We start from the raw sequence: 25,463 nt of genomic DNA on the forward strand, positions 1-25,463 counted from the left end.
AAAAAAAAAAAAAAAAAAAAAAAAAAAAGATTTAAGAAGATGTTATGAATGTTATGTGACATTCTTGTACATTTCTGCATATACTTCCTAAGCTTTTTAGGATCAAGTGATATGATCATAGGGCAATATGATAAAAGTAGAAATCTTTTCATGTGATCTCATTAATGTTTAACTCTAAACTTGTAGCACTGGAGACTAAATCTCCAAATAAAGCTAAGGCATGTGGAAGTGCTTTGAAAGCTTCATAGACTGCTATTAAGGAAACGATCAAGAGACAAATGTGAGAGAGAAGGGCAGATACAGGCAGAAGAAGAGTGAAAAGGCAGGTAGAGAGCTTGCGCCCTTCCTTCCTGTTCTCTGGGTGCCTATGCAGAGGCCGCCTGCTGTGTCCCAGGCAGCTCAGTCAAAGGGAAGGGCATCATAAACAGAGAGATGAGACCCAAACAGAGGAAAGGAAACAAAAAGCTGAATGGAAAGAAAAGAGGTCTTGTTTGGCATATAATCCCCCTGGGAAAATGGGCGATGATTCATTTCTCTAAGCTTAGACTTTGTGTCTCTAAGCGAGCTGATTCTAGCTTAGTTCCTGGCTTCTAGGAGTCCTCATTCTGCTGCAGAGAGCAGCAGCCACCACAGGCTGCTGCATAGACATGGAGATTAATTCAGTTCAACTGAGAGAGCCTGAGTTACAGACACATAGGTGAGAAGAAAGAGTCGGGGAAGTTTGCCACCTACGCCATCATTATCCCGGTCACTAACATCATTGCTTGTTGAGGAAAACCAAGCAGAGCAGGAGGAAGCTGTCTTTTTCCACTTTCTACTGAATGTTTTGCAGATACAGATATGACTGCAAGTTCTTTTGCTTCTGGATGGTTACGTTTTGCTTCATGACTTGTCAGAGAAATCTCTTAAGGCCTGTGAGGTCAGAACACATTGTCGCCTCTCTACTTGGTCCTGATGGTTGGAAAAAGCTGCTTGAATTTCCAGAAGAGCCTAAATAGCAGAATTAATACAATTCTACTACTTTAATGTCAAATAATGGTGGTAAGTATTGCCAACGTAGGACCCATAGAGACTTGGAATTATCATGTTATCAAGAAACATTAATGAATGTCTATACATAAGAGATTAGAAGAAAAATCTACTACCTGGCCAGTTTTTATATAATAAGAATAATTTGCTTGTAATTAGTATGCTGACTGATAGAGTAAATTCTACTAAACAATTGTATACAATTTGTTCCTATATGAAGTCTGAAAATTCTCCCTCCTATTCCAGTAATTAAAATATTTAAATTTTTTTTTCTTAGGCCCTTTTGGAGATTTTCAGGGTTTGAAACTCCTCAGAACCTAAAATTTTAGGCTTTTTCCCTTTCTGCTATCAGCGATGCACTCATTGCTTCTGTTCTCTCCCTCCTAACAGGGCTTGTGGCTGGGTTTTGGTTTTACTCTAGTCCTTGTAATCTCCAGAGATGAACATGTAACTCCTCATCATTTGTTGGTTTTGATACAGATAATAACTGAAGTTGAAAGTGTGGGCAAATTATAAATTATTGGTGTTCAGATAGATATAAGATTTTTTAATAAAATCTTTTTTGAATGAATATAACTTCTAATACTCTATTTTTTCAAATGGCTCCCATGAGCTCTTTAATTAGGTTCCCTTTTACAGGCCACTAGTTCTGTGGATTCCTGGGGAGAGAGTCTTTCCTGGAATCTCTCTGCCCAACCTGTCCAGCGCTTCAGCATATCAAGAACAGCGGGGCCCAGTGGCTGCCAGAGCTGGTTGATTGGGACAGAAGAATCCCTCACTGTGATGTTACGCTCATTAAATCTGGGACATGAACTCCAGAGCTGGAGAGTTACAGAAGCATCATCTATTTTAGAATTTGGATATGGTGCTGTTTCTCCCAGGGACCTATGCATGGCACACTGGGATTGGGCTGGGATAGAGTGGTCACCACTCTACTGTACATGCCTCCTCCAGCTGCTCTCTTTGAATGCTAAGGCTTTGTTGCTCAGCCCTGTTGCTAGCTCCTTCCTCTGTTATAGGGAGCTGCCTCCTGGAGCCTCCTCAGCCTTCTCTGAGAGTGACATTTTGCCTAGTACCGGACCAGACTGCACACCCTCTGGCAGTAGTTTCCATATGAGCTTGTTCCCAGGAGGCGGCTCAGCCTGTAGGCAGCAGATTTGCATCAGGCCCCAAGAAGGGTGAGCCCCAGAGAGTGGAGAGAAAGCCAGACTGAAGCTGAGATCCCCTGCACAGCCGTGGCCTCTGCTTCCTGGTTTGGGAATAGTAATTGGAAGTCCTGCATGTTGGCCCTCTGCTCTCCACTTTATTTCTGAGCATAGGACTTGCCAAAGCTTCCCAAGCAAAATGGTATGAATTTCAAAATTATGAGTTTTGCCTCTCCACAAAGCCTACAGAGGCAACCACATGTTCCCAATGTCAGGAAGCCCTGAATTGCTGCCTCCTGTTGTAATGAGCCCTTTTAGCTGTTTAATGAGCACGGCCCCTTTAGCTATTACCTGACAAACCTCAGAGCACAATCATTACCGATTTCTGGTTATCCTTCTTCAAATTCAGAATTTATCGAGTCAAGTAAATGAGGTTTTCCTGATTTCACCTTTCACATCAAGATGGTATGTGCCACATTCTATGTGATTATTGTTGAGGATGGAGCAGCTTTCAACTTTTTTGAATATAAAAATACAATCTTGACTTCTCCTCTCTCAAAAATTTAGAAGATTTTTCTCCTATGCAAGAAAAGCCCAACTTCAGATGTCATAAATGTGCTAGACAAAGATAAGAGCCAAATTTGAGATAAGTAAAACATTTACTCTGACAGCTGTTAGGTCTGCACTAGATTTAGAGTCTAGAGCTATCAGTCAGTTGTCACTGAAATGCACCGCTTTATCTCTGTTTCCCGGAGTCTCTGCTATTTGTTACCATGATTTTTCCAGCTCCCTTTCCTCTAAATCACCCATTGTGTTGCAAAATCCCACCCCCATCTTGATTTCATCTTTCTGTTTCCTTGGGGGTCCCAGAGACCCGGGAGAGTCCATAAAGTTGACTATAACTTGAAAGCCACTTTCGTGTCCTGCCTGAAGTGAGCTGATTTATGACTCAGTGTTTAGTAAGCACTCAGAAAGCCTCCTATGAAATGTGAGATCCAAGTGCGCTGTGCTATTGCTTCACTTTATTTGACTTTTGTAAAGTGCCCAGTACCATGACAATATTCCCTAAGTAAATAATAAATGCAACAAAACACACTTCCTTCTCTATTTTAATAATGTACTATTCATGCAGGTTTTTTTTTTTCTGGAACAAAGAATCATTGTAGGAAGTTGCTCTGCCAATATTAGGTTGATATCTTATTGCAAGCAGAATAAATAGATAAAATGGCATGCTACAGGAAAACTGATAACGTTCCTTTTGAAAACAAAGCAAGCAAGGCAGTAACACAGAATATGAAAAGCCAAGAGACAGTTTACTGGAATTAATACAAGTATGAATGCATGTTCCTTGATATTATGGTACTTTCCCTGGTTATAAAATAATACTGAGATATCTAGAGGAAAATTCAAATTATAATTTCCTCAATTCCATGTTGTTTTTATAAATCTATTGTTCTTCTCTGGTGTGATCCTGTTTTTAAGCAAGTCTGATAGAGATGTTTAACAGAGAGTAGAACCGTTGCCAATCATTTCTAGTGGGAATTGAGCTACCAAATATTTTCCTCAAATTGTAGAAAATTACCATTTGTAGAATCCACATTATATTTAGCTTCTTAATTTAGGATTAAACATCTGTAATTTATTGTTAGGACATCCGGAGAGCTTGCAAAACTCTATAATATGAATATTGTCTCTCTCTTTTTAGTCCCATATTGTCTCTCTTTTTAGTTCCATATTGTCTTCTGTAAAGATTTGTTGCTGGTCAAAAGAACCACTATATAATTTTAGAGTGGAAACCCTGAGGTCTTCCACAAGGCAGTGTTGACATGTTTTTATCCAAATGTGCCACTAGTTGACCAGGGATGTGATAGTGGTTACCATTCAGCTGCCTCCCATACTCCAGCTGGGGTCCAGTGGAACAGAAAAAGGACAACTTCCAGTCTTACTTCTCTGGCTTTAGCTGAAGACAGAGACACTTAATGACACAAGCCTTGGAAGCATTTAGGAATGGCCATAATTCTCTTCTGGATTTCCCTACTAACTCTTAGGCAGCATAGAGGATGACTTGGTTTTAAAACATAAAAGTGCATAAGCACTCTTTTAATGACTAAGATAGCTGAAGGGTTTAGGATTTCTGATGGATCAAGGGAAATGTAAATGAATTTGAACCTTTCATTTATAATCTTTTCAGGTTAGTTTCAATTCTGTTTCTTGAAATAAGGTCATAAAAGGCTTCCAGAAAAAGCCGCACCTTGAAGGACGACAAGGGTGCTATTGGAATGAAGTTCAGGTGGGGATGTCCTGGAGAGTACTGTGGGCAAAGCAAAGAAGCGGCAAAGTTTTGGGGGTGCTTAAATATTGGTCAGAGCTCCCCAGTAGCTCTAGCAGTACAGATGTAGCTAGAAAAGCTCTGCCAAATCCTACTCACAGTTTGCTGGCATTGATGTCATTTCCACTGCGAGGCTGCATTTGTCTTGCAACACTGGACAAGTGCCTTTTGTCTAGGCTTCTGGAACCCTCTGCCCTTGTTGCAATGCATTCGATATAGTTTTTAGCCCAACTTATGTGTTTGCCTATTTTTATTTGTTGTCCTCTTTCCGTTTCAAGCTTGATAAAGAAGGGGCCTTGTCTTGACTGTTTTCATTTTCTCATGATCAGAGCTCCTGGACAGTGGTGCTCAGTAAATATTTTTTGAACTGAATGAATAATACGAATATTTTCCTTAAGTAATGCCTTCTGACTATTTTACATTTTTCAAAGGCCTTAGACTAGTCCAGATAATTGTCCTAAGGTTATAAAGTAACAAATTTTCAATAAATGTAGATATACATTATAATTAAACTACTAAGAATGAACTTATATGTGTCTATTACAGAGGGAACAGAATACAATATCAAATGAATAAACTTTGGATCCACCTCAAAGATATTAAATTGCTAAAAGGAGTTCCATCTATAAGCTGACTTGCCAGCATGAGCAACCATCTGAACAGCAACGTAAGCATGGGCAATCCCTTTTACTCTGCTACCGATACTCTATTGAGAGAACCCTGACCTTCGAACCAGGAAACATGGGATCTAGCTCTAAAAGTTGATTTGTGAACCTGGAAAAGTTATGTAAAGTCTCTGATCTTCATATTCAACCATAGTACCAGTTCTGCTTGCTTTGCAGATTTGTGAAGATAGATATGTTAATGTAGAAATGAGACAATACAATACAAAAGATTCTCCCTTTATCATAATGATCTGTGAAGTGAGCTGATCTCTTGAATCCTACAGTGTTGGTTTACCAGTTGAAGAGCAGATTCTAGGCTTTAGGACTTTTGATTTCTTATTGGATCCATTGACTATACCCTCCTTACTCCTTCTAATCTCCCAGGGAAAAGAATACAAATCTTAGGCAAAGCAATGTAGGACTGTAAAAGTTTGTCCTTGACAGGACATTTTATAACCTCTGTTATTAACACCAAATCCCAGAGTCAGACTCAGCTTCCAGGTAATTTTTGTGTACAGTGTATTGAAAGTTGCATGGAAACCTCCAGTGACAGATTCTGGCCCCAGTTATGGCGAGTGCTGGCAGGACAGATGCACACTGCTCTCCAGCACATTTCTCCATTCTCTCTCCTTCCAGGCTGTCAGGGGATGGCTCTTGCCAACATGCTGAAAGACCTGGCCAGGTTTCCTTCAGTGCTGCTCACTGTAGGTTAGAGGAGGATGGGCGTGGTCACCAACTCTATTTCTACATTAACTATTCTGACAAAAATCTAAACCTGATAGGGATTTGTCACTCCCTGGTGGCTCTTTGTCTTGGTTCATGACAGGTTTATTATCTTTGATCTACCAAACCCAGCAAGAAGAGGATGGTATTTGATTTCATAGACCAGGTACAATTGACTTTAATTATCTTCTTGAAATCGGTCCCACACTCACAGATGATAGACTGACATCCCAAATCACTCTGTAGTTTGGACAGTTTTTAAAACCACAATGTGCACATATAGCATAGCTATGCGGTATTTGTCAAGAAAATGCTATATTTCTGCTGAGTTGTGATTTTCTGATATGTTCCATTTTAAGTTAGTTGTTTATGTGTGGTAGACTTATAATTCCGACAGGGAAATAGCTATAAAATGTAAAACGTAGAACTAGCCAAGACTGGAATACATACCTATCATTTCTCTATTTGCTCTGCTAAAACTGGTCACATGTAAATCCTCTTCTTTGCACAGTGGCCAGCGATAAGAAGGCTGGAAGAACAATGTCAAGGGTGAATCTGTCATGCCCTACTGACTGGTCTGGAGAGTCAAAAAGGTCTTCACAGTTTCAAATATTTGTCCCTAAAATTCTGCTAGGTTGTTTGCATCCTGTCTGATGTATCATCCAGTTTATGAAACAGTCAGTCAGTTGCAGAATTAGAGCTTGATTAAAAAAAACCATAGTGCCATGTCCACATGCACCCACTCCTGCACACATGCATGTGTGTGCCTACCACATGGTCCTTGACAGGCACATGCAGCATTATGGAGTCCAAATTTGATGAGCTTCCATGGCAGAGCAGTCACTTTTCACCCTCTTTGTACTTTTTTGAGAACCTGAGGAAAACTATGGACCTTCTCCTTTGGGAGAGGATTCATGAACTGCCTATGGACCCAGCATTAAGAACTTGTACGTGGAAGCACAGATAACTAAATATGCAACCACGGTAGAGAATTATATTCTCTTGCTGTGCCATTTTCCAAGTGCAGTGAGTTCCTAGGGGAGGAAGCCCCACTTTTTCAACCAGGAGAAAGACCCCACTGCCTTACCCACAGTTCGGCATATGTTTTGACTATTGTCTGTTAAAAATATAATGGACTCTCGCTGTCTTATCAGGGCTTTTTATGTAGAGATGGGATATGGCAGTGAAGTGAGCAGCCTTACTAGTGAGAGTGCTGGATTTAGGATTAGGGGTTCAGGTTTTACTAGTTCTTGGTTCACCACTTTCTAGTTGTGTACAGTGGTCACATTACTCAACCTCTTCAGCTTCCGGGTCTTAATCTGAACTATTAAAATAGTGATTCTTCTGTTCACTTCATAGCTAGGAAGGGGAACTTATGGTGGTAGGATATGGGGGTAGGGGAAAGTGCTTCATAAGCCGTAAAGTTCTATCACCACACTCACAGTCATGGGTACTGTATTTGAGAAGATGACAATGTGTGATTAAAATGGAGGCATCCAGTTGTGTCCGGGCATCTGGTGGCTCCTGGGAGTGGGAGAGTGAGCCTGGGCAACTGCACAGAACTAAACTTATACATCTCCATGGGTCAAGGGCCACACTGGCAGAAGTTGAATTCCTGGAGCTGTGTCTTGAGCCCAACTCTGCCAAGTGCCTCTGGGGAAAGACTTTCTACTTAACATCTCATATTCTTTATCAGGAAAACCAGCCAACAATATGTCATTTGCCTTCCTTGCTGGGTTACTGTGAATCTCCAAGTAAAAGCCCCTGTCTGCTGTGAAGAGTCAGCCATTTACAGTATTGGTATTGTTATTATTATTATTATATAAATGTACATGTTTATTAATGAAATGAGCAAAAGGGAGAAAAAGGCATCATATTACATGTTCATGGATTGATTGCCTGATTTGCTTCTTAGTTAAGCACATGGCAGAGGGCTTGGCTGTCTGGTTCTTGCTGTGAAAGATACATCTAGAAGTTACTGATCAAAATATATCCAGGAGCTCCACTTTGGCTGTGCAACGGAAACTTCCACTGGTGATTTTCACATTTTATATTTAGCAAAGGGAACATTTTTCAAAACCATGTTTGCTTTTCAAGAAGCTATCAATTATATTCTAGCTTCTGCAAGAACAGACACCCATATGCTCTCTTTCAATTCTTTCTTGCCTTCCCCCTTCTCAGCTCTCTCTCCTCACCTCCTCTTCTCCCTGCCTATTCGCTTCATATTTGCAGTCCAGAAGTAGCAGCTGCCCACGCACATGGATCCCAGTGGGTCAAGGAGTGAGCGTATCCATAGGAACCTGAAAAGAACTAGGCAGTCTCTGCTTTCCAGCCCACATGTTTGTGGTGTGGCCAGACTGGCTAATGAAGGAGTTTTCTTCCAGTTGTGACCCTTATGGATAGACAAAGCAGAAACTACCGGCTTTGATCCAGACACTGGAATGTAAAAAGTGCTTGGGGGCAGTTATAACTCATTTCCTTCTAATTGGATTCTGGAATTTTGCTTCTTGCACCAAGTTGAAAACTCTAAGCTCTCAGTCAGGCAGGACACCACCCTCAGAACCAAAGCTCCAATACATGGGAGACATTTAAGATCCAAACTATAGCACTCACATCACTGTCTTCCTGTCTCGTCCATCAGGTTAGCCATATTGCTGATTCCCCAAGGCACTCTACCCAACCTGGACCTGGGGCTCTAACCAGTCTTGTGTTCCACCAAATTCTCTTCAGCCTGAGCTTGGAGCTTATTCTTGATTCAACAAAGAATCATGTATCAGATATCAGATACTTCAATAAGTACTAGAAGAAAATCCAAATAAATAAGATAAAAGTGCTACTTCTAAAGAAGTTAATGGTCTAGTGGAAAAGATAAAGATATACACAGCAAATTCCATAGGTGCCATTTAAGGATCAAGCACTGTGGGAACCATGGGTGAGAGTAATGAGTTCTGCCTAGGTGCATGGGAGGCAGAAAATAGGTGACTTGACTTGGGTTGTGCAAGATGACCCAGATTCTACCACATAGAGGAGACATAAATTGGCCAAAAGGAATGCAGAGAGACAGGAGAGGTTCAAGAAAGTGTGAGTGGGGTGTCTAATAATGCTGGAGCCCAGGACTTGGTGGATATGAGTAGGGGCAGAGGATTGGGAAGATATTGGAAGGGGCAGTCTTAAGGGCACTTAGAGATGCTAAGAAGATTGGGATAAAAAAAGACCTAAGGCAGGTATTTAAAAAATACTTTTTATTAAGAAAAACTCTAAACTTGCAGAAAGTCCATCATGAATGTTTGTGCTGGTGAGTGATAGCACCAAATATATGTTTTAGACAGATGCTCTGTTCTGACATGGAAAGGGGTGGATGATGGGGATGGGGAGCCATGGAAGACAGGGAAGCCTGTAGACAGCTGTGGGAAGCTGTAAGCCAGAAGCCATGCAGATACCAAAGTAGGATGGGGCAGGAGGAAGAGCAGCCTGGTGGGGAATCGACCTATCAGGACCTCAGTGTAGGCTACATAGAATGGTTTGGGGAGTCAGCAATGTTGGAAGCTGGTGGAGGAGATGAGGAGATGGATACACACAGTACTCTGGATCCTGCCTGTCCTCCGAGGTCTATGTGTTGAGGGCTTGGTTCTCAGGATGGTCCTATTGAGAGGTAGTAGAAGGTCTTTAGGTCACTGATGGTTTGCCCTTGAAGGGGAATGTGGGACCTTGGCCTCATTCCTAATTCTCTTATTTTTTCTGATGATAAAATAAGGAGTTTTCCTCTACCACACATTTATGCCATTACTTGCTGGCCCAAAGCAATGGGATCTATTCAGCATGGATCAAAATCTCCAAAATCTTTAGCCAAAAAAAATCCTTTTTTTAATAAGTTGATTAGGCCAGATGTTTCATTGTAAAGGTGGAGAGTTGACCAGCACAGTGGGTAATTGGTCTGTGGTCCCAGGAGGAGAGGGCCGGGAGCGTATCTTACCCCACCTTGCACTCAACACAATGCTCTCAGGCAGTACTGAGCTGAAGGGCTCTGAGCGGGGCAGGGCCGGGGGCTGAGTCCAGCAGGCCCCTGTCCTGGGACTAACCTTTAAGGTATCTGACAGCAGCTCTTTAGCCCTTGCTTAGTTTTCTTATCTCCAGAATAAAACCATTTCAATTCCTGTAATCTTCCTTCAAGGACCTTTAGTAACTTAGGTTGATCTCCTGTTTTCCCACTTCCCTCCTAAAATGCAAAGCCTCAGGCTAAAAACAGTCTTGAATCTTTCTCAAGTAACACATATAATTACATATTGAATTTGTGCTGGGCATACTTGCACCATTTATTAAAGATACTTTCATTTCCACACTTGACATGTTACAGTTATTAAATGCTTGCTTTTCCTGAGAAAAGTGGTAAATTTTAAAATTTATTGTTTTTCACCTCCCCCATAAAGGTTTCCCCCGACAGTATTTTTGGCATCCTACTCAGTGAGCAAGTACCTTCTTCAGGAGCACCTAGTGGGGCCTCCTGGTGACCTCCACGGCAGCATTCCAGACTCTGATTACATTATGGAAGGAGACTGCTTTGGCAAAACACCAAGTGATGTTTTGAGAACCACGGCCTGCCATGAGTATACTGAGGGTCTGGCAAAGTCTTCTAGAAGGTCTGAAGGTTGAGTTTGCACAGGAAGGAGGACTCTGCTGGCCTCTTGGAGAAGCTGTTGACCCAGAGAGAAAACTGAACCTGGGGAAGATGTTGCTTACTCTTGGGACTTCATAGTCGGAAAGCATTGCTCTGCAGTGTGTGGCTTGATCATTTGAGGCCCTGAATACCTTACCTGATGGGAGCATGGAAAAGAATCAGACATTTTAACAAATCCTTCAATTGCATTCAAAGAGATGTTCCTTAGATTCCTCCTTAGAATCTTTAATAATCCATGCTGCAAGTTATGGCTCCTTTCTTGGCTAGAAGGAGGTGCCCATGACTTGCTGGGTGGCTCTTCCTTCCCTGGCTCTTGCTGTTTCCTGGCTCTGCATGCTCAGCAAGGCCAGATTTCTTTACCACGTGTCACTGGCATGCAGTGCACTCCACCTCGCTTTGCTAGTCGGGAAGCTTCCGTACTCTTTATTCCCCTTTCCTTCCCTCTCACCAGGCTTTCTTAACTGGGGTTTCATATGTAAACCGTGGTTCTCAGAGATATTCTTAAAAAGTTGTCCTCAGGTTAAAGAGCATCTCTCCAGATGTGTAGGAGAGAGGTTAATTCATTAGACATAGTGGATCTTCTTAGGCTTAATCCTGCTGTAGAAATACACTTGAGAAATACCATTAGGCTTGTGAAATATTTTTCCATCCTGGGGGATAGAGAAAACTGAATTCCTTCAGTCCTGTCTGTGCCATTGATGAAATTCGCCCCAAATGCTCTGATGTTGGGAATCCGCTCTAATTTACCAAAGGCTTGGGCTTTTGCAAACTTTAGCCAGAAAGGGACTCAGGGGTTTCTGCCATGCAAATCCCTGCTCACGATTGCACACTGGGGACTTGCTTGAATTGGGGAAGGGCACAAGAAGAAGGCACTGGGGGTGAAAATCCAAACTATCATCCTATCACCTTAGATGAGAGGTATGTTCAAGTATTTCAAGTCTGATAAATGAACCCAGGAGAAGTAGGCTTGTATTTTACTTCAAAAGATACCTGTATTACAGTAAACAATGCTGACTTCTGAAACACATGACTCTCAAATCCCTGGGAATGAACAGAACAGACATTTGTTTCTAGCCCATATCACAGGCTAGTAAGGATCAGGTGGAAGTGTGTCCACCCTATCATTTCAGGGACCCAGGCTTTCTTATCTTAGGTCCTGTCCTCCTCTTTATTCCCATAATCTTTGCTATTCAGCTAGCAGCAGAAGAAGGATCAAAGATTCTACGTGGTATGTTTCTATGGGCCAGGCCTGGAAGAGGCTCCCAACACCTGGCTCACATTCCACTGGCCAGAACCCAGATCTCTGGCTCCGGGTAATTTCAAGGAGGCTAGAAAATTTAGTCCAGCTGTATGGCCTGGAAGAAGACGAGAACATGGCTGTTGGTGGTAACCAAAGTTTAGATGGTTGGGTCAGAGATTTTTGCTCAAAATACAATTCTAATTACTCATGAGCATTAGCATGGTCAATGGCAGGCTAGCTCATGATGTAAGAAGCTCATTGTCACTGGGATTCTGGTCAGAGAACGAATTCCTGCCATTTCTCCTTTGCAGTTCTGTAATTACAGTTCCCAAACAGCACAGCAATTCTCCCATCCTTCTGCTTCTACTTTCCCTTTGGTACAAAATGCTCGGTTTATATTACTGAGAAAAGAGTGGCCCATGCGGTGCTACCTCTTCCGGGAAAGATCATTTTCATCTTTTCTTTTCTCTGATAGTAAGCTGGAGTGTGGATGTTGAGGTGGCCTCAGCAGGCAGGGTCTGAGGATAGACACCCTTGTCTGGTGAGAGCTCTGTGTGGTGCAGTGCTGGTGTTGGCCTTCAGGAGCTGGAAGTTGTTGTAGATTCCTTTTGTACCAATAGAGTGAAAGTAAGGATGAATACAAGCACCATAATATTCTGGAAAGCAAGTGTTTTAACATTGCCAGGCCTGTTAGAATCCACACAGTCTAATTCTTTTGTGTTGTGTAGGAAGAAGAACGGAGGCTCAAGCCCTTTATCCTTAGGTTCACTCAGCCATTATAGACCTAAGCTCAGGCTGCTTTCCCACTAGCAGAATGTCAAGATTTCCCTATCCCACTGCTCTTATTTACCCACCTTCTCCAGGTGTGTGGATGTCACTCCCTTGTTGGAATCACGCAGAGAAGGAGCCATGGGAGGCAAGAGATGATATTTGCTGCCAGCTCTGTATGGCCTTGGACCTGAGGATGAGCCTTGGATTTCTCACACACAAACTGAGGAATGTGGATTGGATCAGTGGTTTTCAAGTCATGTTTTATATAGGGGGGGGGCTCCTACCTTCTGGAGCTCCCTTATCAGCCATATTGGAGAATCAGAGTGATGGTTATTTTAACATCAGTTCCTTGTTGATGTTTGTTAAATGGTTCTGCATCTTAAAATGGTTTTAAAACCAGTGGAAGAGGTATCTCAGAGGTTCTTTCTGTCTTTAAAATTTCTGTCTCTTTTAAGTGTACTTTATGAAGTTCATTATTAAGTTACTTCATATAAGGGTTATCTAATGATGAAATAAGACACAAAGCTGTGAAAAGTTACATAACAAACCAAAGTTTGCTATCGTCACAGTTGCATATGCAAATACTTTTGAAATTAAGTTCTAATATCAATGAAAGAAAGATTGTGTTATGGGGGCTGAGTTGTGTCTTCCCCAAATTTATATATTGAAGCTCCAATACCAAGTACCCCAAAACGTGATGTTATTTGGACAGAGGGCCTTTAAAGGGGTGGTTATGTTAATGGAGGCCTTTCAGGTGGGCCTCAATTCTATATAACTGGTTTTCCTATGAGAAGAAGAATGTGGGTTTAGACAACATAGAGGTCAGATCAGAACTAGGGCCAACGTAGACCATTTGAATCCCATGCAAATCTGACAAATAACAATCATTGCTACCTGGAGAGATCATTTGGACCACTTTGGCAGTAAGCAGAGTGGCTAGAAGCAGCCACAGGGGTATTAAAATGCACAAAAGCCACAGAGATGAAAAACTAGCAACTCTTTAATTAGATAGGGGCTGACTGGGGCTGAGATAGAGTGATGGGAAGGGAGCTGCATCTCTGGGGTACGGGAAGCAGGATGACCTCTGGAAGCTGAGAACTCAGGAAGCTGGGAGTGCACCTGAGGAGATAGTTGTGGCCACACGTGCTCATTTTAAACCTTCCTGGAATGCAGCAAAAAGGTTCTTGATGCTGGCAGCAGCCAACCCTGAGCCTTTTCAGTCCTGTGGAAGGTTATGGTTCTGTTCCTGCTGTTTCCTCTCCTCTTATATTTTTCTTGCGATACTGGAGATTGAACCTAGGCTTTTCATGCTGGGCCACATCCTCAGCCACTTCCCCTTTTAATTTTTCTTTTTAAATTTGAGACATGGTTCTTGCTAAATCACTAACTTGCCCAGGTTGGGCTTGAAATTGTGATCCACTTGTGGCAGGTTCCAGAGTACTGGGATTACAGGCCTGTACTACCATACCAGGTTCTGTACTCCTCTTGGTTAGGAAAAATAATCTATGATATTATAAAAGCCAAGGAAAACTTTCTAGTATATTGCCATCACTTCTCCACGACCAGTCCCCCTTGGGTTCATTTTTACTACATACGAGCAAAATAGCAAGACATCAATTACTGCATTTAACTCTCACACTTCCAGGAGGCATGGGAGCACTGCTTCTCACATTAGTGTGCAGCAGAATTTCCTGGAGGGCTTGTTAAAACAGATCCTTTTGTTCTATACCAGGCTTTGTGAATCAATAGGTCCAGGGTGGAGCCCAAGAATTTACATTTCTAAGACGTTCCCACAAGATATTGTACTTCTGTTGGTGGCCAGGGCACCAGATTTTGAGAACTACTGCATTAAAGGAAGCTGATAATTGGCAAGATTTTGTGGCTTGTTCGTGATTGCTGAGGAATGGACCAAGCAAGCTTAAACTGTGTGCTTACTGAGGCTACCATGCATGAGAAATTGACCTTTGATGATCTACACTTGTTAGGAATGTGCTGGGATGGGTTTCGGTGGTTACTTGCACCTAGTTAGAAGGCAGGCATGTAGCTCAGCCAGTTGGGGGCAGGGCTTTCGGTCAGCAGCAACTGAACATTATCATTGGGTTGGGTGCATGTGGTGAATCTCTGCCTCTACTTGGAGCTGGCTTGTGTGGTCTCTTGTTTTGTAAGATATTTCCCTGAATTTGTGTCATTTGCTGTTTAAGAACTTATCCCTGCAGTGTGTATGTCATAGTCCCGCCTCCTGCCTCATAATCTCCCGACTGAGGCATCCAGTGGGCACACAGCCCAGCCGTCCTACCCAGGCATCCTGACCCTGGCCCCTCTGGCCTCCTCAGCTATGGCCTGAATGTTGGTGCCCCATTCAAACCCTGGACAAATCCATGTGTTGAAATCCTAATCCCTAAAGTGATGGTAGTATTAGGAGGTAGCAGCTTTTTTAGGACATGATTGGGTTGTGAGGATGGAGCCTTTATGAATGGGATTAGTGTTCTTATAAAACAGGCCCAGGGGAGCTTGTCTGCCCTTCCCCTCATGTGAGGACATAGCCAGAAGGTGCCGTCTGTGAGCTGGGAGGCAGCCCTCTCACCAGATCTGAAATTTGGTGTCTTGGTCTTGGACTTGCCAGCCTTCAGACTGTGAGAAATAAATATTTGTTGTTTATAAGCCACTCAGTCTGCAGTATTTTGTTACAGTATCCTGAATAGACCTAGACATTCCCCAAGTGGTTGTAATGACTCCTAAAGACTTTTATAAGAGGTTTTGAGGCAGGCGTCTACCTATGATTTTTTTCTACCCCAGTTTTGTGTGGCTTGCTTCAAGGAGAGGCCCAAGACAAAGGTATAAAAACTGTGGCTGAATAGAAAATGCAAGTTTGACAGTTGCTTTCTATAAGCTCCCTGAAGCATTGACTTTACTTGCTATGTTTTCCAGATTTAAAAACTTATGAGGGAAAGGAAATGTGGTGATATCACAGCAACAGGAACATTGTTCATTTTCACCATGAAAATGATGAGAATAACCAGTGTGGCTTTTGCCTTACATCGTATATTTACTTTGCCTCTCTGATTCTGAGGTGGGGTGACCATGCAAACAGAAACCTCCCCGTACTGAGAGGTAAAGACTCCATTTCACAGAACTGTGGCTTATCAATACCCTAGAGTTATGAAATGGCAGACTGAATTAAGAGTTAAGGACGGAAGAAACTTGTTGACAATTACTAAATGTCTACATAGTTTAGATGTCTCTCGAGAGTCCTGCATGACTCAGAGCTTCAGAGCCAGGCAAAGTGTGATTTGAGTCAAGCGTTGTCACTGACTGCGTGACAACAGGAAAGTGACTATATCTCTAGCATACTGTGAGGATGAAATGGCCAACAGTAATGCAACATGTGTCAGATACTCACGCATGTCTCTTTGGTTTCCTTGCGGTACCACCATGGACTCAAGAAGGTTCCTACAGACTGTCTTATGCTAAGCTTTACTTGAAAAGATCCTGAAACCACACAGTGGTATCCTCTTAAGGAGACAAAAGGTGAAAGCTGTCAAAATTTGGCTTGGCTGCCAGGCGTGGTGGCGCATGCCTATAATCCCAGCACTTGGGAGGCTGAGGCAGGAGGATCATTGGGAGTTCGAGACCAGCCTGCGCTACAAAGTGAGCTCAAGGCCAGTCTGAACTGCATAGTGAGACCCTGTCTCAAAAAAACAGACCAAAGAAAAAATTGGGTTGGTGAAGACTCTGGTCAAAGCATCAGGGGGCTAACAAATTTCCCTAAATTTCTGACATGCATACATACAGTAAAAAAAAGATAAAATGTATAACACTGAATAATGACTAAGTACCAAATTCCAGAATTATGAAGGCAATGACAATAATTCAAAGGTGGATGAAGCAGACTAAGAATAACCAGTAAGATTTCTCTTGCCTCCCCTGCCTCCAAGACCCATTGTCTCAGTCCTGTTGGGGGGAACAGCGCCTCTCTTTCCACCCCCTACCCTCTCCTCATCCCTTCTCATCTGCTGTCTTTACAACTTTAGGCCAAGACCACAAATCTCAGAAAAGAAGTGACCAGGAGGTAGTGGGGTGCTGGTAATTGTCGGAAACCTGTGAGTGTTGTAGATAGACTCTAAAGTAACCCCTGAGGGGGCAGGTGGGAACAGTGGCTGCTCTAGACAACAGCGGATGGTGCAGGTGATGGATGCCACTCCTGCAATTCTTTCCCAGGGGACTGCGATGACAGCGTCTCCTGCTGGGCCTGAAGAAGTAAGCCACAATGCTGTGAGTGGACCTGAGAGGGCAATGTGCATGGAGCTGAGGGCCTCTAGGTGCTAAAGGCAGCAATAATCAAGGAAGCAAGTGGAATTCCACCACCCAGCCCCAGCACTTTGACTGTAAGACCCTGAGTAGGAACCAGCTAAACCATTCCCAGACTTCAGACCCACAGAAGCTGCAAGAAAATAAAGGTGTGTTGTTTTAAGTTGCTAAGTTTGTGATAATTTATGTTGAAAAATAAAATGCACACAGTGTCAGTAGTAGAATGTGAATTCTGGGAGTTTGGAAGGAAGATGAAATTGTTTTTCTGAAACCAGAAACCCAGATAGTGAGGCCAGAGGAAGGTGCCATGTCCACAAGACAGAAGGAAAGTCTGTGGGAAGTGGAGAACTTTTGCCTGAGAGCTGAGATAAGCAAACCTGTCTTGCAACTGTAGATCCGATAAGGAGATTCCAGCATCTGCTTGTGACCCAAGAGGACAGAGGGAGGGGCAAAGGAAGGTGACGTTTCACAGCTTACCAAGAAACACCGGGGGCAAATGTGCAGAAACTTACAGGCTTACTGACAGACTGAAAAAGAGGTTTTCTATGGAAATATTAGATTCTTTTTCTATCGCTTAATAAACAAGCTTAATATATTCCAGCAAAAATCTTAATGGAGATTCATGTAGAATGAAAAAAAATTCTAAATAATGGAGAAGAATGATTTAAGAATAGTTAATGTATTTTTTAAAAAGAACAGCGATGAGGAAGCTTTTTCCTTAACAAATAAAACATCTTAAAACTATAATGCTTATAATTGTATAGTATCAGCCCAAGAATATGCACACAGACAAATGGAACAGAACAATGGAAGTCTAGAACGTACCCAAGTCTTTGTACATGTGTAGCCTTGTGGATTTGTTTTGTTTTGGTAGATGATAAAGATTTTATTTCCAGTCAGTGGGAAGGTTGGATAGTTTATAAATGGTGCTAGGACAAGTGACCTACCAACTGGGACAAACCATTTATATGACTAGCTCATATATGCCACAATACAGATTTTATATTATGGTGTATTTATATTATAACATGAAAATGTAGACATTAAATAAATTATGAAAGAATAAACTTTGGTGGCTGTAGGTAGAAAATGCACTTCCAAGTATGTTAGCTTTCCGTTGCTATCACAAAATTTCTGAAAGAAATCAACTTGAGGAGAGATTTATTTTTGCTCACAGTATCAGAAGTGATACTGTGCTTTGCGCTTGTGGTGAGGCAGAATATCATGGTGGAGACTGGGTGGTGGAACAAAGCTGCTAACCTCCTGGTGGCTATGAAGCAGAGAGGAGGAAGAGTGGCTGGCAGAACATGCTGACAGTGACCTCACTTCCTCTTAGTAAACTACACCTTCAAATAGGTTGGGTCATCTCCCTGCAGGGGCTCGTGACCCAGCCTTTAAATAATGGCATTTGGTGGGCACTTAAGATCCAAGCTGTAACACCACGTAAGGTAACCAGGGCAGAGATTCATAGAAGAGATTGTCATGCATGATCACACAAACAACACAAACTTCCTTGGAGTATAAAATTCCACACAAAAATAGTTGAAAGACAAGCAAGCATAGAAAAAAATATGCGATACAAATGGCAGGTGTTGTTAATCTTTGAGATTTTACAAGTGAATTAGAAAAAGATAAGCAGAGAATTGAAAAAATGTAGCCAAGGCTACAAAGGCAGCCACAAAATACACCACCCTGTGCTTTGTTTCACTTCATGTATTTTTTTTTTATTCCAGAGATTGCAATTTCTGAGGCTTCCAGGAACAGCAGTGATGGGGGCACTGCACTGGTGGCCAGCTTTGTGGTATTTTTGGGAGATGCATAGTACTAATCATCTTTCCATCAAGGTTCATTTTCTTCCATATTCTCCAGGAATTTCCACAAATTGATTACACCTTTATCACACCAAAATATACCACTAAGTAGAGATTTTGTACCTCTTTAATCTTTTATCCTAAAGAATACATCAGTACTAAAGCTTATTTTATTAAAAGAATTATATGTCAAAATGGATATGACTTTATCTTTGTATGATTATGAAAGCAACTCATGCTTCTTATAAAAAGAATTTGTGCTGTTTGGAGAGATATAAAGAATATAGCAAAAATATCCTTAAGTGACTCTCCAAAGAGAACTTCTATGTTTCTGTGGGAGTGTGCATACATATTAGCATACACACACTCAAGTGAGCACATGCGTTAATTTATATTGTTATAGAAATGAGATCATACTCTTTCCCTGGCTCAGCAATATATCATGAATATCTTTCCATGTTAATAAATGTGAATCTACCTCACTATTTGAAATGGATGCATATTATTTTTCAAAATGAATATGCTATAACTAATTTAACCAGCCTCCTTCTGATCTGATAAAATTTAGGATTCTTAAAAAACCATTATGAAGAGCTCTGTAATTGATTCCTCATGCATCTGTTTGGCCATGTCTCTGGTTATTTCCTAAGAATAGGTTCTTAGAACACAGATGCTTAGTCAGTTGTCCTAAGGGAAGAAAGAGCCAGGCAAGATGAGCTGATGCAACAACCGGCTGGAACATTTGGCAAAAAGAAGAGATACTGAGCTTATCACAGTCACTACCACTTGACTATGTGTCCCAGATGGAAAAGCACCTTTTTGCAAGAGAGAAGGGACTGAGAAGATGTAAGCAGCTCTGTTTCCCTTCTGGAAGTAGGGGTGCAAAAGAAGGAGGCTGTGGTTCCTTTTCTGCTCCAGGCATTATGCAGGCCATGGCAATCTAGAGCAGCACAATCCCAGTGGGTTGGAACTTGTTTCTGTGCACACACGAGGAGTCCGTGGGGACTCCCAGAAATACCCAGCAGGGGAATCTTAGGGGCTGGTTGAGACTTGTGCCCATGACACTGGAGTCATTACTCTTGCATGATTCTATCGATACCAGGTGGCAGGTGAGATCTGGAGACATTTGCATTATAATTACACATGAGTGTTAGTGAATCCTGTGTGCCTACTGCCTCAGAAATACTAATCATGCACTCTATTTTTAAGCATGTACCTAAATCTTGTGCTTTCTGTCACTTTACAGTCAAGGGATTCTACTGCAGGGTCATTTGATGGTCTCAGGATAGCGTTTTCTTTTCCACTGCTGGTACTCATAGCCAAGGTGATGCTCTTGGATTCTCTTGACAGCCATTGGCCAACTCAGCCACATATGACTTAAGTTCTCTCATTCCTTATTTAAAATTGGCTGTGCAACTGCTTTTCTCAAATGAAGCCTTTATGCGATTGATCATTATATAGAGATTATGTCTTTTAACTTACTCCCTCTTCTTAGTACCTTGCTTTCCCACAGGACAATTACACTCGGGACTGAACAATAAAGAGCAACCAAAAATTCAAAGAAGAGGAGTGCAGTAGGCACCTCAGCATCACCCGTGCTCCTTCCTCTTCCTGACTGGCTTTCTTCCATTTACTCTAAATAAACTCGGCCTGGACTCACTCTTTCTACATCCCTGATATTGATCAAAATGGGCAAGAAGGGTTTTATGACATTCCAATCATCTGTCTCATCCTCTCCAATGTGGGACGTGTTCTGCCTGTCACTGGGCGAAGCTACAGGGGCAAGGCTGAAGATGGTGCATTGACAGTGCCTTCAGAAGAGAAGAAGATGCATTCTGGGAGCAGGGGGGAGCTTGTGGGCATCTAAGAGTCATCTGTGTCAGCTCTCTCAACAGTTATGAAAGAGGGGTCTGCATGGTTGCATAAAAGCAAAAAGCCTTCCTAGCTTGTTAGATGGTTCCTGATGTTGGCTGTCCTTTGCATTAGGTCTCACAGTCTTTAGTGATACCTTTTCAGGCTCACTCAGCTGTTTTCCTTTGCCTGTGCTCCAGCTACTTTTGATGGACTCTCTGTGCCAGTTGGATGTTAGACAGCCCACCGGATGATGCAGCACATCAAGGCCTTCAAGACGTGGGATGGGACTAAAGTGAGGGGGAGTTGTAACCAGCACCATGAATGGAACTTTAAAAGTTTAGAAGTTTCAAAGTTTTTTCCCTTTAGAGACAGGGGTTCCTCCAAATCTCAGGCCTAGTGTAGCTGGGTTTTAGGGTCTGGAGTCTCCGGGAGGTGGTTTCTAGGTTCTTTCTGTCCTGCCCAAAGACTTGGTCAAGAGCCGTGCAAATGGTAGCAAAGTTTTATTAAAAGTAGCAAAATACGCTGAGTGCGGTGGCACACGCCTGTAATCTTAGCACTCAGGAGGCTGAGGCAGGAGGGTTGGTGTGAATTCAAGGCCACCTTGGGCTACATAGTGAGTCCAAGGCCAACTTGAATTATACAGCAAGACCCTATCTCAAAAAGAAAAAGTAGGAAAATAAACAGGCTTTGCAGAGTGAGTTTAGGGCACGTAAAAGTAGGAAAGGAAATGCACCCTACAGCATGAGGGTAGGCTCCCATGCAAGAGGCAAAAACTCAATGTGGACAGTCCTTTTTATATCACCCTCTTCTCAGGCTGTCAGGTCTGGGCCATCCAATGGAAAACCTGCTTGAGTTCTCACAAGAAGCCTGCATGCAGGGCTTTGGGAACTGGTCTGTGCACATGTCCTAGGATTTTGCTATTGACAGGTCATACCTTCTGCAGCCAGCCCTAATCCCCTGTCTCACTAGGACATAAACCCTCACCCGCGTTTCCTCTCAGCCCAGATGAATGATCAGATTTTGGCACTAAGAGGTCAAAGTCCAGTTTCGTTTTCACTGGGAAGAAAAGGAGAGGTGGAAGAGGGGCAGACAGGGATGGAACAAGTCTGGACATGCCTATTGTCTCACTATATTCCCTCTGCCACTGTTCCTGGCTATAAAAAACCCTAATACACTATACAGCAGCTATGAACATTCACGTTGTGAACTCTCACAAGTATACTGTGTAGGGTTCACTTTGTCAGATTATGAATGAATCCAATTTATGAATGTTCTCCTGGGAACAGAGCTTGTTTGTAAGTCGGAGACTTACTGTACATATGAGGTTGTGATCTGGGTTATGAGGTCCTTTCACCTCCTTGGACCTAGCTTTGAATATTGCCTATTTCCATTTTATAAAAAAAAGTCCAATTTATTCAGGTGCCATTGGTTCCAGCCCCCTTCTCACTCATGATTAGTCTAAACTAGTCATGATAGTCTCATTTTGCTAAACCTTTGGGTGGTTGAAGAATGAGCATGTGATCCTGTTCTGGCTAGTGAGATGTAGGGAGTAGTATATTGAGATTAGCTTAGTTTCCTACATGGAAAAACAAATTACCTTCTAGAAGCATTTTCCTTCTTCCTTTTCTCTCTCCCTGGAATGGGGAGGTGATATCTGGAAAAGCAGGGGCTACAGGGAGTTAAGCACCAGGATGCTGAGATGTTGGAAGGTTCCTAAGGGCACTGACAACAAGGCCAATGCTTATTTCCACAATCACTGCTAAATGAAAAAATATTTCCAAATTTAAGAGGTGCTCTTAGTTGGGTTTTCTGTTACTTGCCATCAAAAATATTCCTAGGTGATTCTTGGAATACATAAAGCAAGAATAACATGACCATCTAGGAGCATGAACTTTGGAGATGGGTAGCCTAGGTTTAATACCAACTCCTCTACTGACTAGTTTTGTAACTGAGTGGGTTAACCTTTCTTTTTTTATTTTAAAAATTAAAAAAACTAACAAAACAACAATGAAGACAAAATCAAAACAACACACACACACACAAAAAAAAAACGATACATGACCTCAGAACAAAATGATAGGAATTAACAGTGGTTACTACATTACATACTATTATCTTCAACAAAATTGCTCAGTCCAGCAGACATAAGAACGTAAGATTGATCAAACAATCAAAGACCATAACAATAAAAAAAAAAAAAAAACATTGGAAATGATGTAGAGCTTCACCATACAAGATGGTAGTGATACAGGGGAAAGAAAAACCCAGACTGAAAGATATCTGGAAAGAGTTCATGTTCTCTAAAACTGAAGAATGAATTTTATGAACAACGGAGTTTATAAGCAGAATATATTTATTGGGGGAAAGAAAGCTTCTGTCCAAGAGAGGGACAGAAGGGGGCCCGAGTGGGTTGCCCAGGGAACCTGTCTTTTCCAGGGATTTTATAGAGCAAAACCCTGAGATGAGGTGGGCCCAAGGTGGGGGGAAAAATGGGAAATCGCAAAATGGGCATGAGGTGGGACAAAACTATGGTCAGCCTATAAGAATTGTTCAGGTAAAATTGATTAAATCAGGATCAAATGGGGAAGCAAGTCACTTAGTAAGCAGGTATGAATATACAGGGGCTTTTCCTATAGGGGGTCGGGCTAGTGACTCTGGCTTTTTCAAGGTGATTGCTACCTATTTAGAATATCAATCCCTGATGTCCATCCCTAGGGAGGTATGTGGGTGCATTGGTATCTTGTCTTCCATATTGGCTCCTTCAAGGGCCTGGCCCTGTTTGACTGCCTGTGACATTTCTGTCTAACTCAGCTGCCTATAACAGTAGGAGTTCAACAGTGGTTCTTAAACTGCATATTGTTGTTTTCAGATCAGTCATTCTGATTACCAGATTCAAGGGTGCAAAATTGGTCAAGAAAAAAAGAAAATTTTAAGTGTTGACTATTCCTTTCAATAAACCACAGACATCAGCAATACACCTATTACAGCTATCCTTATATATACATATAAATTTTGTTTTTCATTTAAAAAAGCCCAAAATAACAAAAACAAATGCATAAAGAAAACAGCATAGAGAACAATAAAAATGGTACAGAAGTTCAAAACATGGTGTTAGGATATTAACAATGGCCCTTATATTACCTAATGTCATCTTCAAAATGATTGCACATATAACCAGATATAGGCATGCAAGATTGATCAAACAATTACACATTAACAGTTCCTTTCAATAAGCCAACAGATATTAGTAGTACAATTTTCCAAGCTATCCCATGTATACATATTTATATATATATTTTTCCTTTTCCTTCTTGCTTTTTCCTCTCCCTTCCTTCATCCCAGTTGCTCCTTCCCATTTGAGCAGTTTCTTTTCCCTTTCACAATATCTATTGTACCTTTCAGATTTAATTTACTCTTTCAGGTTTTATAGTAGGGAGGAAATATGATGCTTAACATGTGAAATATGATTTATTTCACTCATGAGTATGATCTCTAGTTGCATCCATTTACCTATAATAGCCTCTAGTTTATCTTTCTTTATAGCTGAGCAATACTCCACTGTATAAAAATACCACATCTTTTTTATCCATTCCTCAGTTGATGGACATTTGTGTTGTTTCCAAGATTTAGCTATTACAAATTGTGCTGCTATAAACATGGGTGCACATATATCGCTGTGGTATGATGTTTTCAGTTCTTCTGGAACTGAAAATACCCAGGAGAGGAATATCTGTGTTGAATGGGACCTCTAATCCTAGTTTACTGAGGAATCTCCAGACTTATTTCCACAGTGGTTGCACCAGTCTACATTCCCATCAACAGTGGAGAAGAGTTCCTTTTTCCCCACAGCTACTCCAGTATTTACTATGGATTGATTTCTTGATGACAGCCATTCTTTCTGGGGTGAGATGGAATCTGTGTTGTTTTAATTTGTATTTCTAAAATGACTAATGATGTTGAACATTTTTTCATGTATTTATTTGCCATTTGTATTTCTTGATGTGAGAAGTGTGTATTCATCTCAGATGCCCATTTTTATATTGGGTCTTTGCATTTTGGAGGTCTGATTTTTAAAAAATTCTTTATATGTTCTAGACAGGAGTCCTTTGTCTGAGGGACAGTTGGATAAAATTTTTTCCCAATTCATAGATTTTCTTTTCACCCTGTTGGTGATTTCTTTTTTGCTAATACTATGCTGATTTCACCACAGTAGCTTTGTAGTATAATTTCAAATTGGGGATTGTGATACCTCCTTTTAATGTGCAAAAACTTTTCAATAAGATGAGATCCCATTTGTTGATTCTTTGAAGTGTTTTCCATGGTTTGGTTTTTGTTCATGAACTCTCTACCTACCCCTGTGTCTTCAAGACTGCCACCTACTTTCTCTTCCATTAGATCTAGTGTTTCTGTTTTAATGTTTCAATATTAAAGCCATTTTGACTTTATTTTGGTCCATGGTGATAGGTTTGGGTGTAGTTTCAGTCTTTGACATGTGGAAAGCCAGTTTTTCCAGAACCATTTGTTAAAGAGGCTATCTTTCTTCCAGTGAACATGTTTGACCCCTTTGTCAAGGATAAGGTGGCTGAATGTCTTTGTGGTTGTGTCTGCATCTTCTAGTCTGTTCCATTGATCATCAGGTCTGTTTTTTTTTTTTCCAATACTACTGTGATTTTATCACAGTAGCTTTGTAGTATAATTTCAAATCGGGGATTGCGATACCTCCTACCTTGCCTTTGTTGCCCAGGATTACTTTTGCTATTCTGGGTCTCTTCTGGTTCCAGATCAATTTTATGAATGTTTTCTCTAAGTCTGTGAAGTATATCAATGGTATTTTCATCAGAATTGCATTGAATCTGTATAACAATTTTGGGAAAGTGGCCATTTTCACAATGTTGGTTCTTCGTATCCATGAG

At 41.5% G+C, this 25,463-nt stretch overlaps 1 long non-coding RNA gene across 2 annotated transcripts in view; it reads left to right on the forward strand.

Moving 5' to 3' along the window:
* LOC102004298 overlaps nt 1–25,463 on the forward strand; it is a 156,020-nt gene that overhangs the window by 4,529 nt on the left and 126,028 nt on the right. The window contains exons 1-3 of one of the 2 annotated variants that reach the window (XR_001234298.1): nt 90–697; nt 833–1,041; nt 5,050–5,170. This is a non-coding gene — a long non-coding RNA (uncharacterized LOC102004298). Of the gene's footprint in view, nt 1–89; nt 698–832; nt 1,042–5,049; nt 5,171–25,463 lie in introns of those variants that run through there. The other variant, XR_001234297.1, reaches the window with a different exon arrangement.

This window comes from Chinchilla lanigera, unplaced genomic scaffold (assembly GCF_000276665.1).
Source record: "Chinchilla lanigera isolate Chin_1 unplaced genomic scaffold, ChiLan1.0 scaffold00024, whole genome shotgun sequence".
NCBI classification, from domain to species: Eukaryota; Metazoa; Chordata; class Mammalia; order Rodentia; family Chinchillidae; genus Chinchilla; species Chinchilla lanigera.